The 18,998-nt window shown below is 29.6% G+C and overlaps 1 long non-coding RNA gene across 16 annotated transcripts; it reads right to left on the bottom strand.

Moving 5' to 3' along the window:
* Positions 1 to 976: 976 nt before the first annotated feature.
* Positions 977 to 14,264, bottom strand: LOC128074740 (uncharacterized). 16 transcript variants are annotated; one of them, XR_008203427.1, is made up of 4 exons: positions 13,950 to 14,264; positions 10,174 to 10,297; positions 4,186 to 4,308; positions 2,991 to 3,115 (listed from the first exon to the last, which is right to left on the bottom strand). It is a non-coding gene; the product is annotated as an uncharacterized LOC128074740 (long non-coding RNA). The 16 variants fall into 16 exon arrangements; XR_008203424.1 differs by lacking the exons at positions 2,991 to 3,115; positions 4,186 to 4,308 and adding an exon at positions 977 to 1,055; XR_008203430.1 differs by lacking the exons at positions 2,991 to 3,115; positions 4,186 to 4,308 and adding an exon at positions 1,262 to 1,302.
* Positions 14,265 to 18,998: the final 4,734 nt, after the last annotated feature.

Here is an 18,998-nt window from a genome sequence, read left to right as displayed (position 1 = left end):
TTCATAGAAATCCCTGTTTTTAACCTTAAATATCACTTATTTTCCTAGAAATCCCTGTTTTTTAAATTAAATATTGCTTATTTTCATAGAAATCACTGTTTTTAACCCTAAAATATCGCTTATATTCATAGAAATCCCTGTTTTTCCCCTTAAATACCGCTTATATTCATAGAAATCCCTGTTTTTCCCCTTAAATATCGCTTATTTTCCTAGAAATCCATGTTTTTCCCCTGAAATATCGCTTAATTTCCTAGAAATCCCTGTTATTCCCCTAAAATATGACATATTTTCATAGAAATCCCTGTTTTTAACCCTAAAATACCGCTTATTTTCCTAGAAATCCCTGTTTTTTAATTTAAATATTGCTTATTTTCATAGAAATCCCAGTTTTTCCCCTTAAATATCGCTTATTTTCCTAGAAATCCCTGTTTTCCCCTAAAATATCACTTATTTTCATACAAATCCCTATTTTTAACCTCAAATATCGCTTATTTTCATAGAAATCTCTTTTTTTTAAATTTAAATATCGCTCATTTTCAAAGAGATCTCTGTTTTTTTAACCCAAAATATCGCTTATTTTCATAGAAATCCCTGTTTTTAACCACAAATATTGCTTATTTTCGTAAAAATCCCTGTTTTTAACCCTAAAATATTGCATATTTTACTAGAAATCCCAGTTTTTAACCTAAAATATCGCTTATTTTTCATAGATATCCCTGTTTTTAACCTTAAATATCACTTATTTTCATAGAAATCCCTTTTTCTAATATAAATATCGCTTATTTTCATAGAAATCCCTGTTTTTAACCTCAAATATCGCTTATTTTCATACAAATCCCTGTTTTTAACCTCAAACAACGCTTATTTTCATAGAAATCAATGTTTTTATCCCTTAAATATCGCTTACTTTCCTAGAAATCCCTGTTTTTAACCTCAAATATTGCTTGCTTTCCTGGAAATGCCTGTTTTTCCACTTAAATATCGCTTATTTTCATAGAAATCCCTGTTTTTAACCTAAAATATCGCTTATTTTCATAGAAATCCCTGTTTTTCCCCTTAAATATCGCTTATTTTCATAGAAATCCCTGTTTTCAACCTCAAATATCGCTTATTTTCATAGAAATCCCTGTTTTTAACCCTAAAATGCCAATTATTTTCATGGAAATCCCTGTTTTTCCCCTGAAATATTGCTTATTTTCATAGAAATCCCTGTTTTTCCCCTAAAATATCACTTAATTTCCTAGAAATCCCTGTTTTTAACCTCAAATATTGCTTATTTTCATAGAAATCCCTGTTTTTCCCCTCAAATATCGCTTATTTTCATAGAAATCCCTGTTTTTCCCCTTAAATAGCGCTTATTTTCATAGAAATCACTGTTTTTAACCCTAAAATATCGCTTATTTTACTAGAAATCACTGTTATTCTCCTAAACTACCGCTTATTTTCATAGAAATTCCTGTTTTTAACCTTAAATATAGCTTAATTTCATAGAAATCCCTATCATTCCCCTAAAATATGACATATTTTCATAGAAATCCCTGTTTTTAATCCTAAAATATCGCTTATTTTCATAGAAAACCCTATTTTTCCCCTTAAATATCGCTTATTTCCATAGAAATCCCTGTTTTTAACCTTAAATATCACTTATTTTCATAGAAATCCCTTTTTCTAATATAAATATCGCTTATTTTCAAAGAAATCTCTTTTTTTAACCCAAAATATTGCTTATTTCCATAGAAATCCCTGTTTTTAACCTCAAACAACGCTTATTTTCATAGAAATCCCTGTTTTTATCCCTTAAATATCGTTTATTTTCATAGAAATCCCTGTTTTTAACCTTAAATATCGCTTACTTTCCTAGAAATCCCTATTTTTAACCTAAAATATCGCTTGCTTTCCTGGAAAAGCGTGTTTTTCCACTTAAATATCGCATATATTCGTAGAAATCCCTGTTTTTTAAATTAAATATTACTTATTTTCATAGAAATCCCTGTTTTTAACCTCAAATATCGCTTATTTTCATAGAAATCCCTGTTTTTAACCCTAAAATGCCAATTATTTTCATGGAAATCCCTGTTTTTCCCCTGAAATATTGCTTATTTTCATAGAAATCCCTGTTTTTCCCCTAAAATATTGCTTATTTTCCTAGAAATCCCAGTTTTTCCCCTTAAATATCGCTTATTTTCATAGAAATCCCAGTTTTTCCCCTTAAATATCGCTTATTTTCATAGAAATCCCAGTTTTTAACCCTGAAATATCGCTTATTTTCATAGAAATCCCTGTTTTTCCCCTTAAATATCGCTTATTTTCATAGAAATCCCTGTTTTTAACCTCAAATATCGCTTATTTTCATAGAAATCCCTGTTTTTAACCCTAAAATGCCAATTATTTTCATGGAAATCCCTGTTTTTCCCCTGAAATATTGCTTATTTTCATAGAAATCCCTGTTTTTCCCCTAAAATATCACTTATTTTCCTAGAAATCCCTGTTTTTAACCTCAAATATTGCTTATTTTCATAGAAATCACTGTTTTTAAACTCAAATATCGCTTATTTTCATAGAAATCCCTGTTTTTAACCCTAAAATATCGCTTATTTTCATAGATATCCCTGTTTTTAACCTCAAATATCGCTTATTTTCATAGAAATCACTGTTTTTAACCCTAAAATATCCCATATTTTACTAGAAATCACTGTTATTCTCGTAAAATACCGCTTATTTTCATAGAAATTCCTGTTTTTAACCTTAAATATCGCATAATTTCATAGAAATCCCTATTATTCCCCTAAAATATGACATATTTTCATAGAAATCCCTGTTTTTAATCCTAAAATATCGCTTATTTTCATAGAAATCCCTTTTTTTTCCCCTTAAATATCGCTTATTTCCATAGAAATCCCTGTTTTTAACCTTAAATATCACTTATTTTCATAGAAATCCATTTTTCTAATATAAATATCGCTTATTTTCAAAGAAATCTCTTTTTTTAACCCAAAATATCGCTTATTTCCATAGAAATCCCTGTTTTTAACCTCAAACAACGCTTATTTTCATAGAAATCCCTGTTTTTATCCCTTAAATATCGTTTATTTTCATAGAAATCCCTGTTTTTAACCTTAAATATCGCTTACTTTCATAGAAATCCCTGTTTTTAACCTAAAATATCGCTTGCTTTCCTGGAAATGCCTGTTTTTCCACTTAAATATCGCATATATTCGTAGAAATCCCTGTTTTTTAAATTAAATATCACTTATTTTCATAGAAATCCCAGTTTTTAACCTCAAATATCGCTTATTTTCATAGAAATCCCTGTTTTTAACCCTAAAATGCCTATTATTTTCATGGAAATCCCTGTTTTTCCCCTGAAATATTGCTTATTTTCATAGAAATCCCAGTTTTTCCCCTAAAATATTGCTTATTTTCCTAGAAATCCCAGTTTTTAACCTCAAATATCGCTTATTTTCATAGAAATCACTGTTTTTAACCCTAAAATATCCCATATTTTACTAGAAATCCCTGTTATTCCCCTAAAATACCGCTTATTTTCATAGGAATTCCTGTTTTTAACCTTAAATATTGCTTAATTTCATAGAAATCCCTATTATTCCCCTAAAATATGACATATTTTCATAGAAATCCCTGTTTTTAATCCTAAAATATCGCTTATTTTCATAGAAATTCCTGTTTTTTAATTTAACTATCACTTATTTTCATAGAAATCCCAGTTTTTCCCCAAAAATATCGCTTATTTTCGTAGAAATCCCTGTTTTTCCCCTTAAATATCGCTTATTTTCATAGAAATCCCAGTTTTTAACCTCAAATATCGCTTATTTTCATAGAAATCCCTGTTTTTCCCCTTAAATATCACTTATTTTCATAGAAATCCCAGTTTTTCCCCTTAGATATTGCTTATTTTCGTACAAATCCCTGTTTTTCCCCTTAAATATCACTTATTTTCATAGAAATCCCTGTTTTTCCCCTTAAATATCACTTATTTTCATAGAAATCCCTGTTTTTAACCTAAAATATCGCTTATTTTCATAGAAATCCCTGTTTTTATCCCTTAAATATCGTTTATTTTCCTAGAAATCCCTGTTTTTCCCCTCAAATATCGCCTATTTTCCTAGAAATCCCTGTTTTTATCCTAAGATATCGCTTATTTTCCTAGAAATCCCTGTTTTTAACCTAAAATATCGCTTATTTTCATAGAAATCCCTGTTTTTAACCTAAAATATCGCTTATTTTCATAGATATCCCTGTTTTTAACCTAAAATATCGCTTATTTTCATAGAAATCCCTGTTTTTCCCCTTAAATATCGCTTATTTTCATAGAAATCCCTGTTTTTCCCCTTAAATATCGCTTATTTTCCTAGAAATCCCTGTTTTTCCCCTTAAATATCGCTTATTTCCATAGAAATTCCTGTTTTTAACCTTAAATATCGCTTATTTTCATAGAAATCCCTGTTTTTAAACTCAAATATCGCTTATTTTCATAGAAATCCCTGTTTTTCCCCTTAAATATCGCTTATTTCCATAGAAATCCCTGTTTTTAACCTAAAATATCGCTTATTTTCATAGAAATCCCTGTTTCTAACCTAAAATATCGCTTATTTTCCTAGAAATTCCTGTTTTTAACCTTAAATATCACTTATTTCCATAGAAATCCCTGTTTTTAACCTTAAATATCGCATAATTTCATAGAAATCCCAGTTTTTAACCTAAAATATCGCTTATTTCCATAGAAATCCCAGTTTTTAACCTAAGATATCGCTTATTTTCATAGAAATCCCTGTTTTTCCCCTTAAATATCGTTTATTTTCATAGAAATCCCTGTTTTTAACCTAAAATATCGCTTATTTCCATAGAAATCCCTGTTTTTAACCTAAAATATCTCTTATTTTCATAGAAATCCCAGTTCTTATCCTAAAATATCGCTTATTTTCATAGAAATCCCTGTTTTTCCCCTTAAATATCGCTTATTTCCATAGAAATCCCTGTTTTTAACCTAAAATATCGCTTATTTTCATAGAAATCCCTGTTTTTAACCTCAAATATCGCTTATTTTCATAGAAATCCCTGTTTTTCCAATTAAATATCGCTTATTTTCATAGAAATCCCAGTTTTTAACCTCAAATATTGCTTATTTTCCTAGAAATCCCAGTTTTTCCCTAAAATATCGCTTATTGTCATAGAAATCCCAGTTTTTCCCCATAAATATCGCTTATTTTCATAGAAATCCCTGTTTTTCCCATAAAATATCGCTTATTTTCCTAGAAATCCCTGTTTTTCCCCTTAAATATTGCTTATTATCATAGAAATCCCTGTTTTTAACCTAAAATATCACTTATTTTCATAGAAATCCCTGATTTTCCCCTTAAATATCGCTTATTTTCATAGAAATCCCTGTTTTTAACCTCAAATATCGCTTATTTTCATAGAAATCCCTGATTTTCCCCTTAAATATCCCTTATTTTCCTAGAAATCCCTGTTTTTAACCTCAAATATCGCTTATTTTCATAGAAATCCCTGTTTTTCCCCTTAAATATCGCTTATTTTCATAGAAATCCCAGTTTTTCCCCTTAAATATCGCTTATTTTCATAGAAATCCCTGTTTTTAACCTCAAATATCGCTTATTTTCATAGAAATCCCTGTTTTTAATCCTAAAATATCGCTTATTTTCCTAGAAATTCCTGTTTTTTAATTTAAATATCACTTATTTTCATAGAAATCCCTGTTTTTCCCCTTAAATATCGCTTATTTTCCTAGAAATCCCTGTTTTTAACCTCAAATATCGCTCATTTCCACAGAAATCCCTGTTTTTAACCTCAAATATCGCTTATTTTCATAGAAATCCCTGTTTTTCCCCTTAAATATCGCTTATTTTCATAGAAATCCCTGTTTTTCCCCTTAAATATCGCTTATTTTCATAGAAATCCCTGTTTTTCCCCTTAAATATCGCTTATTTTCCTAGAAATCCCTGTTTTTAACCTCAAATATCGCTTATTTTCATAGATATCCCTGTTTTTAACCTAAAATATCGCTTATTTCCATAGAAATCCCTGCTTTTAACCTCAAATATCGCTTATTTTCATAGAAATCCCAGTTTTTCCCTCAAATATCGCTTATTTTCATAGAAATGCCTGTTTTTCCCCTTAAATATCGCTTATTTTCATAGAAATCCCAGTTTTTAACCTCAAATATCGCTTATTTTCATAGAAATCCCAGTTTTTAACCTAAAATATCGCTTATTTTCATAGAAATCCCTGTTTTTAACCTCAAATATCGCTTATTTTCATAGAAATCCCAGTTTTTCCCCATAAATATCGCTTATTTTCATAGAAATCCCTGTTTTTATCCTCAAATATCGCTTATTTTCCTAGAAATCCCTGTTTTTAACCTCAAATATCGCTTATTTTCCTAGAAATCCCTGTTTTTAACCTCAAATATCGCTTATTTTCGAAGAAATCCCTGTTTTTAACCTAAAATATCGCTTATTTTCATAGAAATCCTTGTTTTTAACCTCAAATATCGCTTATTTTCATAGAAATCCCTGTTTTTAACCTAAAATATCGCTTATTTTCCTAGAAATCCCTGTTTTTAACCTCAAATATCGCTTATTTTCCTAGAAATCCCAGTTTTTCCCTCAAATATCGCTTATTTTCCTAGAAATCCCAGTTTTTAACCTAAAATATCGCTTATTTTCATAGAAATCCCTGTTTTTAACCTCAAATATCGCTTACTTTCCTAGAAATCCCTGTTTTTAACCTCAAATATCGCTTATTTTCATAGAAATCCCTATTTTTCCCATAAAATATCGCTTATTTTCGTAGAAATCCCAGTTTTTCCCCTTAAATATTGCTTATTGTCATAGAAATCCCAGTTTTTAACCTAAGATATCGCTTATTTTCATAGAAATCCCTGTTTTTTTCCTCAAATATCGCTTATTTTCATAGAAATCCCTGTTTTTAACCTCAAATATCGCTTATTTTCATAGAAATCCCTGTTTTCCCCCATAAAATATCGCTTATTTTCATAGAAATCCCAGTTTTTCCCCTAAAATATCGCTTATTTTCATAGAAATCCCTGTTTTTCCCCTTAAATATCGCTTATTTTCATAGAAATCCCTGTTTTTCCCCTTAAATATCGCTTATTTTCATCGAAATCCCTGTTTTTAACCTCAAATATCGCTTATTTTCCTAGAAATCCCTGTTTTTCCCCTTAAATATCGCTTATTTTCATAGAAATCCCTGTTTTTAACCCTGAAATATCGCTTATTTTCATAGAAATCCCTGTTTTTAACCTGAAATATCGCTTATTTTCATAGAAATCCCAGTTTTTCCCCTTAAATATCGCTTATTTTCATAGAAATCCCTGTTTTTAACCTAAAATATCCGTTATTTTCATAGAAATCCCTGTTTTTATCCTCAAATATCGCTTATTTTCATAGAAATCCCTGTTTTTAACCTAAAATATCGCTTATTTTCATAGAAATCCCAGTTTTCAACCTAAAATATCGCTTATTTTCATAGAAATCCCTGTTTTTCCCCTTAAATATCGCTTATTTTCATAGAAATCCCTGTTTTTAACCTAAAATATCGCTTATTTTCATTGAAATCCCTGTTTTTAACCTAAAATATCGCTTATTTTCATAGAAATCCCTGTTTTTCCCCTTAAATATCGCTTATTATCATAGAAATCCCTGTTTTTCCCCTTAAATATCGCTTATTTTCATAGAAATCCCTGTTTTTAACCTCAAATATCGCTTATTTTCATAGAAATCCCTGTTTTTAACCTAAAATATCGCTTATTTTCCTAGAAATCCCTGTTTTCCCCCATAAATATCGCTTATTTTCATAGAAATCCCTGTTTTTAACCTCAAATATCGCTTATTTTCATAGAAATCCCTGTTTTTAACCTAAAATATCGCTTATTTCCATAGAAATCCCAGTTTTTAACCTAAAATATCGCTTATTTTCATAGAAATCCCTGTTTTTAACCTCAAATATCGCTTATTTCCATAGAAATCCCAGTTTTTAACCTCAAATATCGCTTATTTTCATAGAAATCCCTGTTTTTAACCTAAAATATCGCTTATTTTCATAGAAATCCCTGTTTTTAACCTCAAATATCGCTTATTTTCATAGAAATCCCAGTTTTTAACCTCAAATATCGCTTATTTCCATGGAAATCCCTGTTTTTAACCTAAAATATCACTTATTTTCATAGAAATCCCTGTTCTTAACCTCAAATATCGCTTATTTTCATAGAAATCCCTGTTTTTAACCTAAAATATCGCTTATTTTCATAGAAATCCCTGTTTTTCCCCTTAAATATCGCTTATTATCATAGAAATCCCTGTTTTTAACCTCAAATATTGCTTATTTTCGTAGAAATCCCTGTTTTTAACCCTAAAATATCGCATATATTACTAGAAATCCCAGTTTTTAACCTAAAATATCGCTTATTTCCATAGATATCCCTGTTTTTAACCTTAAATATCACTTATTTTCATAGAAATCCCTTTTTCAAATATAAATATCGCTTATTTTCAAAGATATCTCTTTTTTTAACCCAAAATGTAGCTTATTTCCATACAAATCCCTGTTTTTAACCTCAAACAACGCTTATTTTCATAGAAATCCCTGTTTTTATCCCTTAAATATCGCTTACTTTCCTAGAAATCCCTGTTTTTAACCTCAAATATCGCTTGCTTTCCTGGAAATGCCTGTTTTTCCACTTAAATATCGCTTATATTCATAGAAATCCCTGTTTTTTAAATTAAATATCACTTATTTTCATAGAAATCCCTGTTTTTAACCCTAAAATATCGCATATTTTACTAGAAATCCCTGATTTTCCCCTTAAATATCGCTTATTTTCATGGAAATCCCTGTTTTTCCCCTGAAATATTGCTTATTTTCATAGAAATCCCTGTTTTTAACCTAAAATATCACTTATTTTCCTAGAAATCCCTGTTTTTAACCTCAAATATCGCTTATTTTCATAGAAATCCCAGTTTTTCCCCCTAAATATCGCTTATTTTCATAGAAATCCCTGTTTTCCCCTTAAATATCGCTTATTTTCCTAGAAATCCCTGTTTTTAACCTAAGATATCGCTTATTTTCATAGAAATCCCTGTTTTTATCCTCAAATATCGCTTATTTTCATAGAAATCCCTGTTTTTAACCTCAAATATCGCTTATTTTCATAGAAATCCCTGTTTTCCCCCATAAAATATCGCTTATTTTCATAGAAATCCCAGTTTTTCCCCTAAAATATCGCTTATTTTCATAGAAATCCCTGTTTTTCCCCTAAAATATCGCTTATTTTCATAGAAATCCCTGTTTTTCCCCTTAAATATCGCTTATTTTCATCGAAATCCCTGTTTTTATCCTCAAATATCGCTTATTTTCCAAGAAATCCCTGTTTTTCCCCTTAAATATCGCTTATTTTCATAGAAATCCCTGTTTTTCCCCTTAAATATCGCTTATTTTCATAGAAATCCCTGTTTTTAACCTCAAATATCGCTTATTTTCATAGAAATCCCAGTTTTTCCCCTTAAATATCGCTTATTTTCATAGAAATCCCTGTTTTTAACCTAAAATATCCGTTATTTTCATAGAAATCCCTGTTTTTATCCTCAAATATCGCTTATTTTCATAGAAATCCCTGTTTTTATCCTCAAATATCGCTTATTTTCCTAGAAATCCCAGTTTTCAACCTAAAATATCGCTTATTTTCATAGAAATCCCTGTTTTTCCCCTTAAATATCGCTTATTTTCATAGAAATCCCTGTTTTTAACCTAAAATATCGCTTATTTTCATAGAAATCCCTGTTTTTAACCTAAAATATCGCTTATTTTCATGGAAATCCCTGTTTTTAACCTCAAATATCGCTTATTTTCATAGAAATCCCTGTTTTTCCCCTTAAATATCGCTTATTTTCATAGAAATCCCTGTTTTTCCCCTTAAATATCGCTTATTTTCATAGAAATCCCTGTTTTTCCCCTTAAATATCGCTTATTTTCATAGAAATCCCTGTTTTTAACCTAAAATATCGCTTATTTCCATAGAAATCCCAGTTTTTCCCCTTAAATATCGCTTATTTTCATAGAAATCCCTGTTTTTAACCTCAAATATCGCTTATTTTCATAGAAATCCCTGTTTTTAACCTCAAATATCGCTTATTTTCCTAGAAATCCCTGTTTTTAACCCTAAAATATCGCTTATTTTCATAGAAATCCCTGTTTTTATCCTTAAATATTGCTTATTTTCATAGAAATCCCTGTTTTTAACCTAAAATATCGCTTATTTTCCTAGAAATCCCTGTTTTTAACCTTAAATATCGCTTATTTTCATAGAAATCCCAATTTTTTAACCTAAAATATCGCTTATTTCCATAGAAATCCCTGTTTTTAACCTTAAATATCACTTATTTTCATAGAAATCCCAGTTTTTCCCCTTAAATATCGCTTATTTTCATAGAAATCCCTGTTTTTCCCCTTAAATATTGCTTATTTTCATAGAAATCCCTTTTTTTAACCTAAAATATCGCTTATTTTCATAGAAATCCCTGTTTTTAACCTAAAATATCGCTTATTTTCATAGAAATCCCTGTTTTTAACCTAAAATATTGCTTATTTTCATAGGAATCCCAGTTTTTAACCTCAAATATCGCTTATTTTCATAGAAATCCCTGTTTTTAACCTAAAATATCGCTTATTTCCATAGAAATCCCAGTTTTTAACCTAAAATATCGCTTATTTTCATAGAAATCCCAGTTTTTATCCTCAAATATCGCTTATTTCCATAGAAATCCCAGTTTTTCCCCTCAAATATCGCTTATTTTCATAGAAATCCCTGTTTTTAACCTAAAATATCACTTATTTCCATAGAAATCCCTGTTTTTAACCTCAAATATCGCTTATTTTCCTAGAAATCCCTGTTTTTAACCTCAAATATCGCTTATTTTCATAGAAATCCCTGTTTTTAACCTAAAATATCGCTTATTTTCATAGAAATCCCAGTTTTTAACCTCAAATATCGCTTATTTCCATGGAAATCCCTGTTTTTAACCTAAAATATCACTTATTTTCATAGAAATCCCTGTTTTTAACCTCAAATATCGCTTATTTTCATAGAAATCCCTGTTTTTAACCTCAAATATCGCTTATTTTCATAGAAATCCCAGTTTTTAACCTCAAATATCGCTTATTTCCATGGAAATCCCTGTTTTTAACCTAAAATATCGCTTATTTTCCTAGAAATCCCAGTTTTCAACCTAAAATATCGCTTATTTTCATAGAAATCCCTGTTTTTCCCCTTAAATATCGCTTATTTTCATAGAAATCCCTGTTTTTAACCTAAAATATCGCTTATTTTCATTGAAATCCCTGTTTTTAACCTAAAATATCGCTTATTTTCATAGAAATCCCTGTTTTTCCCCTTAAATATCGCTTATTATCATAGAAATCCCTGTTTTTCCCCTTAAATATCGCTTATTTTCATAGAAATCCCTGTTTTTAACCTCAAATATCGCTTATTTTCATAGAAATCCCTGTTTTTAACCTAAAATATCGCTTATTTTCCTAGAAATCCCTGTTTTCCCCCATAAATATCGCTTATTTTCATAGAAATCCCTGTTTTTAACCTCAAATATCGCTTATTTTCATAGAAATCCCTGTTTTTAACCTAAAATATCGCTTATTTCCATAGAAATCCCAGTTTTTAACCTAAAATATCGCTTATTTTCATAGAAATCCCTGTTTTTAACCTCAAATATCGCTTATTTCCATAGAAATCCCAGTTTTTAACCTCAAATATCGCTTATTTTCATAGAAATCCCTGTTTTTAACCTAAAATATCGCTTATTTTCATAGAAATCCCAGTTTTTAACCTCAAATATCGCTTATTTCCATGGAAATCCCTGTTTTTAACCTAAAATATCACTTATTTTCATAGAAATCCCTGTTTTTAACCTCAAATATCGCTTATTTTCATAGAAATCCCTGTTTTTAACCTCAAATATCGCTTATTTTCATAGAAATCCCTGTTTTTCCCCTTAAATATCGCTTATTATCATAGAAATCCCTGTTTTTAACCTCAAATATTGCTTATTTTCGTAGAAATCCCTGTTTTTAACCCTAAAATATCGCATATATTACTAGAAATCCCAGTTTTTAACCTAAAATATCGCTTATTTCCATAGATATCCCTGTTTTTAACCTTAAATATCACTTATTTTCATAGAAATCCCTTTTTCAAATATAAATATCGCTTATTTTCAAAGATATCTCTTTTTTTAACCCAAAATGTAGCTTATTTCCATACAAATCCCTGTTTTTAACCTCAAACAACGCTTATTTTCATAGAAATCCCTGTTTTTATCCCTTAAATATCGCTTACTTTCCTAGAAATCCCTGTTTTTAACCTCAAATATCGCTTGCTTTCCTGGAAATGCCTGTTTTTCCACTTAAATATCGCTTATATTCATAGAAATCCCTGTTTTTTAAATTAAATATCACTTATTTTCATAGAAATCCCTGTTTTTAACCCTAAAATATCGCATATTTTACTAGAAATCCCTGATTTTCCCCTTAAATATCGCTTATTTTCATGGAAATCCCTGTTTTTCCCCTGAAATATTGCTTATTTTCATAGAAATCCCTGTTTTTAACCTAAAATATCACTTATTTTCCTAGAAATCCCTGTTTTTAACCTCAAATATCGCTTATTTTCATAGAAATCCCAGTTTTTCCCCCTAAATATCGCTTATTTTCATAGAAATCCCTGTTTTCCCCTTAAATATCGCTTATTTTCCTAGAAATCCCTGTTTTTAACCTAAGATATCGCTTATTTTCATAGAAATCCCTGTTTTTATCCTCAAATATCGCTTATTTTCATAGAAATCCCTGTTTTTAACCTCAAATATCGCTTATTTTCATAGAAATCCCTGTTTTCCCCCATAAAATATCGCTTATTTTCATAGAAATCCCAGTTTTTCCCCTAAAATATCGCTTATTTTCATAGAAATCCCTGTTTTTCCCCTAAAATATCGCTTATTTTCATAGAAATCCCTGTTTTTCCCCTTAAATATCGCTTATTTTCATCGAAATCCCTGTTTTTATCCTCAAATATCGCTTATTTTCCAAGAAATCCCTGTTTTTCCCCTTAAATATCGCTTATTTTCATAGAAATCCCTGTTTTTCCCCTTAAATATCGCTTATTTTCATAGAAATCCCTGTTTTTAACCTCAAATATCGCTTATTTTCATAGAAATCCCAGTTTTTCCCCTTAAATATCGCTTATTTTCATAGAAATCCCTGTTTTTAACCTAAAATATCCGTTATTTTCATAGAAATCCCTGTTTTTATCCTCAAATATCGCTTATTTTCATAGAAATCCCTGTTTTTATCCTCAAATATCGCTTATTTTCCTAGAAATCCCAGTTTTCAACCTAAAATATCGCTTATTTTCATAGAAATCCCTGTTTTTCCCCTTAAATATCGCTTATTTTCATAGAAATCCCTGTTTTTAACCTAAAATATCGCTTATTTTCATAGAAATCCCTGTTTTTAACCTAAAATATCGCTTATTTTCATGGAAATCCCTGTTTTTAACCTCAAATATCGCTTATTTTCATAGAAATCCCTGTTTTTCCCCTTAAATATCGCTTATTTTCATAGAAATCCCTGTTTTTCCCCTTAAATATCGCTTATTTTCATAGAAATCCCTGTTTTTCCCCTTAAATATCGCTTATTTTCATAGAAATCCCTGTTTTTAACCTAAAATATCGCTTATTTCCATAGAAATCCCAGTTTTTCCCCTTAAATATCGCTTATTTTCATAGAAATCCCTGTTTTTAACCTCAAATATCGCTTATTTTCATAGAAATCCCTGTTTTTAACCTCAAATATCGCTTATTTTCCTAGAAATCCCTGTTTTTAACCTAAAATATCGCTTATTTTCATAGAAATCCCTGTTTTTATCCTTAAATATTGCTTATTTTCATAGAAATCCCTGTTTTTAACCTAAAATATCGCTTATTTTCCTAGAAATCCCTGTTTTTAACCTTAAATATCGCTTATTTTCATAGAAATCCCTGTTTTTAACCTAAAATATCGCTTATTTCCATAGAAATCCCTGTTTTTAACCTTAAATATCACTTATTTTCATAGAAATCCCAGTTTTTCCCCTTAAATATCGCTTATTTTCATAGAAATCCCTGTTTTTCCCCTTAAATATTGCTTATTTTCATAGAAATCCCTTTTTTTAACCTAAAATATCGCTTATTTTCATAGAAATCCCTGTTTTTAACCTAAAATATCGCTTATTTTCATAGAAATCCCTGTTTTTAACCTAAAATATTGCTTATTTTCATAGGAATCCCAGTTTTTAACCTCAAATATCGCTTATTTTCATAGAAATCCCTGTTTTTAACCTAAAATATCGCTTATTTCCATAGAAATCCCAGTTTTTAACCTAAAATATCGCTTATTTTCATAGAAATCCCTGTTTTTATCCTCAAATATCGCTTATTTCCATAGAAATCCCAGTTTTTCCCCTCAAATATCGCTTATTTTCATAGAAATCCCTGTTTTTAACCTAAAATATCACTTATTTCCATAGAAATCCCTGTTTTTAACCTCAAATATCGCTTATTTTCCTAGAAATCCCTGTTTTTAACCTCAAATATCGCTTATTTTCATAGAAATCCCTGTTTTTAACCTAAAATATCGCTTATTTTCATAGAAATCCCAGTTTTTAACCTCAAATATCGCTTATTTCCATGGAAATCCCTGTTTTTAACCTAAAATATCACTTATTTTCATAGAAATCCCTGTTTTTAACCTCAAATATCGCTTATTTTCATAGAAATCCCTGTTTTTAACCTCAAATATCGCTTATTTTCATAGAAATCCCAGTTTTTAACCTCAAATATCGCTTATTTCCATGGAAATCCCTGTTTTTAACCTAAAATATCGCTTATTTTCATAGAAATCCCTGTTTTTAACCTCAAATATCGCTTATTTTCATAGAAATCCCTGTTTTTAACCTCAAATATCGCTTATTTTCATAGAAATCCCTGTTTTTCCCCTTAAATATCGCTTATTATCATAGAAATCCCTGTTTTTAACCTCAAATATCGCTTATTTTCATAGAAATCCCTGTTTTTAATCCTAAAATATCGCTTATTTTCCTAGAAATTCCTGTTTTTTAATTTAAATATCACTTATTTTCATAGAAATCCCAGTTTTTAACCTAAAATATCGCTTATTTTCATAGAAATCCCTATTTTTAACCTCAAATATCGCTTATTTTCATAGAAATCCCTGTTTTTAACCTCAAATATCGCTCATTTCCATAGAAATCCCTGTTTTTAACCTCAAATATCGCTTATTTTCCTAGAAATCCCTGTTTTTAACCTAAGATATCGCTTATTTTCATAGAAATCCCTGTTTTTAATCCTAAAATATCGCTTATTTTCCTAGAAATTCCTGTTTTTTAATTTAAATATCACTTATTTTCATAGAAATCCCTGTTTCTAACCTTAAATATCGCTTATTTTCCTAGAAATCCCTGTTTTTAACCTCAAATATCGCTCATTTCCACAGAAATCCCTGTTTTTAACCTCAAATATCGCTTATTTTCATAGAAATCCCTGTTTTTCCCCTTAAATATTGCTTATTTTCATAGAAATCCCTGTTTTTCCCCTTAAATATCCCTTATTTTCATAGAAATCCCTGTTTTTCCCCTTAAATATCGCTTATTTTCCTAGAAATCCCTGTTTTTAACCTCAAATATCGCTTATTTTCATAGAAATCACTGTTTTTAACCTAAAATATCGCTTATTTCCATAGAAATCCCTGCTTTTAACCTCAAATATCGCTTATTTTCATAGAAATCCCAGTTTTTCCCTCAAATATCGCTTATTTTCATAGAAATGCCAGTTTTTAACCTCAAATATCGCTTATTTTCATAGAAATCCCAGTTTTTAACCTAAAATATCGCTTATTTTCATAGAAATCCCTGTTTTTAACCTCAAATATCGCTTATTTTCATAGAAATCCCAGTTTTTCCCCATAAATATCGCTTATTTTCATAGAAATCCTTGTTTTTAACCTAAAATATCGCTTATTTTCATAGAAATCCCTGTTTTTAACCTCAAATATCGCTTATTTTCGAAGAAATCCCTGTTTTTAACCTCAAATATCGCTTATTTTCATAGAAATCCCTGTTTTTAACCTCAAATATCGCTTATTTTCATAGAAATCCCTGTTTTTAACCTAAAATATCGCTTATTTTCCTAGAAATCCCTGTTTTTAACCTCAAATATTGCTTATTTTCCTAGAAATCCCAGTTTTTCCCCTTAAATATTGCTTATTTTCCTAGAAATCCCTGTTTTTAACCTAAAATACCGCTTATTTTCATAGAAATCCCTATTTTTCCCATAAAATATCGCTTATTTTCGTAGAAATCCCAGTTTTTCCCCTTAAATATTGCTTATTGTCATAGAAATCCCAGTTTTTAACCTAAGATATCGCTTATTTTTTTAGAAATCCCTGTTTTTCCCCTTCAATATCGCTTATTTTCCTAGAAATCCCTGTTTTTCCCCCGAAATATCGCTTATTTTCATAGAAATCCCTGTTTTTCCCCTTAAATATCGCTTATTTTCCTAGAAATCCCTGTTTTTAACCTAAGATATCGCTTATTTTCATAGAAATCCCTGTTTTTATCCTCAAATATCGCTTATTTTCATAGAAATCCCTGTTTTTAACCTCAAATATCGCTTATTTTCATAGAAATCCCTGTTTTCCCCCATAAAATATCGCTTATTTTCATAGAAATCCCTGTTTTTCCCCTAAAATATCGCTTATTTTCATAGAAATCCCTGTTTTTCCCCTTAAATATCGCTTATTTTCCTAGAAATCCCTGTTTTTAACCTCAAATATCGCTTATTTTCCTAGAAATCCCTGTTTTTCCCCTTAAATATCGCTTATTTTCATAGAAATCCCTGTTTTTCCCCTTAAATATCGCTTATTTTCATAGAAATCCCTGTTTTTAACCTCAAATATCACTTATTTTCATAGAAATCCCAGTTTTTAACCTAAAATATCGCTTATTTTCATAGAAATCCCTGTTTTTAACCTAAAATATCCGTTATTTTCATAGAAATCCCTGTTTTTATCCTCAAATATCGCTTATTTTCATAGAAATCCCTGTTTTTAACCTAAAATATCGCTTATTTTCCTAGAAATCCCAGTTTTCAACCTAAAATATCGCTTATTTTCATAGAAATCCCTGTTTTTCCCCTTAAATATCGCTTATTTTCATAGAAATCCCTGTTTTTAACCTAAAATATCGCTTATTTTCATAGAAATCCCTGTTTTTAACCTCAAATATCGCTTATTTTCCTAGAAATCCCTGTTTTTAACCTCAAATATCGCTTATTTTCATAGAAATCACTGTTTTTCCCCTTAAATATCGCTTATTTTCCTAGAAATCCCTGTTTTTCCCCTTAAATATCGCTTATTTTCATAGAAATCCCAGTTTTTAACCTCAAATATCGCTTATTTTCATAGAAATCCCTGTTTTTAACCTCAAATATCGCTTATTTTCCTAGAAATCCCTGTTTTTCCCCTTAAATATCGCTTATTTTCATAGAAATCCCTGTTTTTATCCTCAAATATCGCTTATTTTCCTAGAAATCCCTGTTTTTAACCTCAAATATCGCTTATTTCCATAGAAATCCCAGTTTTTAACCTAAAATATCGCTTATTTTCATAGAAATCCCTGTTTTTAACCTAAAATATCGCTTATTTCCATAGAAATCCCTGTTTTTCCCCTCAAACAACGCTTATTTTCATAGAAATCCCTGTTTTTATCCCTTAAATATCGCTTACTTTCCTAGAAATCCCTGTTTTTCCCCTCAAATATCGCTTGCTTTCCTGGAAATGCCTGTTTTTCCACTTAAATATCGCTTATATTCATAGAAATCCCTGTTTTTTAAATTAAATATCACTTATTTTCATAGAAATCCCTGTTTTTAACCCTAAAATATCGCATATTTTACTAGAAATCCCTGATTTTCCCCTTAAATATCGCTTATTTTCATGGAAATCCCTGTTTTTCCCCTGAAATATTGCTTATTTTCATAGAAATCCCTGTTTTTAACCTAAAATATCACTTATTTTCCTAGAAATCCCTGTTTTTAACCTCAAATATCGCTTATTTTCATAGAAATCCCAGTTTTTCCCCCTAAATATCGCTTATTTTCATAGAAATCCCTGTTTTTAACCTCAAATATCGCTTATTTTCATAGAAATCCCAGTTTTTAACCTAAGATATCGCTTATTTTCATAGAAATCCCTGTTTTTATCCTCAAATATCGCTTATTTTCATAGAAATCCCTGTTTTTAACCTCAAATATCACTTATTTTCATAGAAATCCCTGTTTTTCCCCTTAAATATCGCTTATTTTCATAGAAATCCCAGTTTTTCGCCTTAAATATCGCTTATTTTCGTAGAAATCCCTGTTTTTCCCCTTAAATATCGCTTATTTTCATAGAAATCCCTGTTTTTAACCTAAAATATCGCTTATTTTCCTAGAAATCCCTGTTTTTATCCTCAAATATCGCTTATTTTCCTAGAAATCCCTGTTTTTCCCCTTAAATATCGCTTATTTTCATAGAAATCCCTGTTTTTCCCCTTAAATATCGCTTATTTTCATAGAAATCCCTGTTTTTAACCTAAAATATCACTTATTTTCATAGAAATCCCAGTTTTTCCCCTTAAATATCGCTTATTTTCATAGAAATCCCTGTTTTTAACCTAAAATATCGCTTATTTTCCTAGAAATCCCTTTTTTTCAACCTAAAATATCGCTTATTTTCATAGAAATCCCAGTTTTTAACCTCAAATATCGCTTATTTCCATGGAAATCCCTGTTTTTAACCTAAAATATCACTTATTTTCATAGAAATCCCTGTTTTTAGCC

This window comes from Tympanuchus pallidicinctus, unplaced genomic scaffold (genome assembly GCF_026119805.1).
Source record: "Tympanuchus pallidicinctus isolate F22 unplaced genomic scaffold, pur_lepc_1.0 scaffold97, whole genome shotgun sequence".
NCBI classification, from domain to species: domain Eukaryota; kingdom Metazoa; phylum Chordata; class Aves; order Galliformes; family Phasianidae; genus Tympanuchus; species Tympanuchus pallidicinctus.
This window is presented reverse-complemented; position numbering and strand designations above follow the sequence as displayed.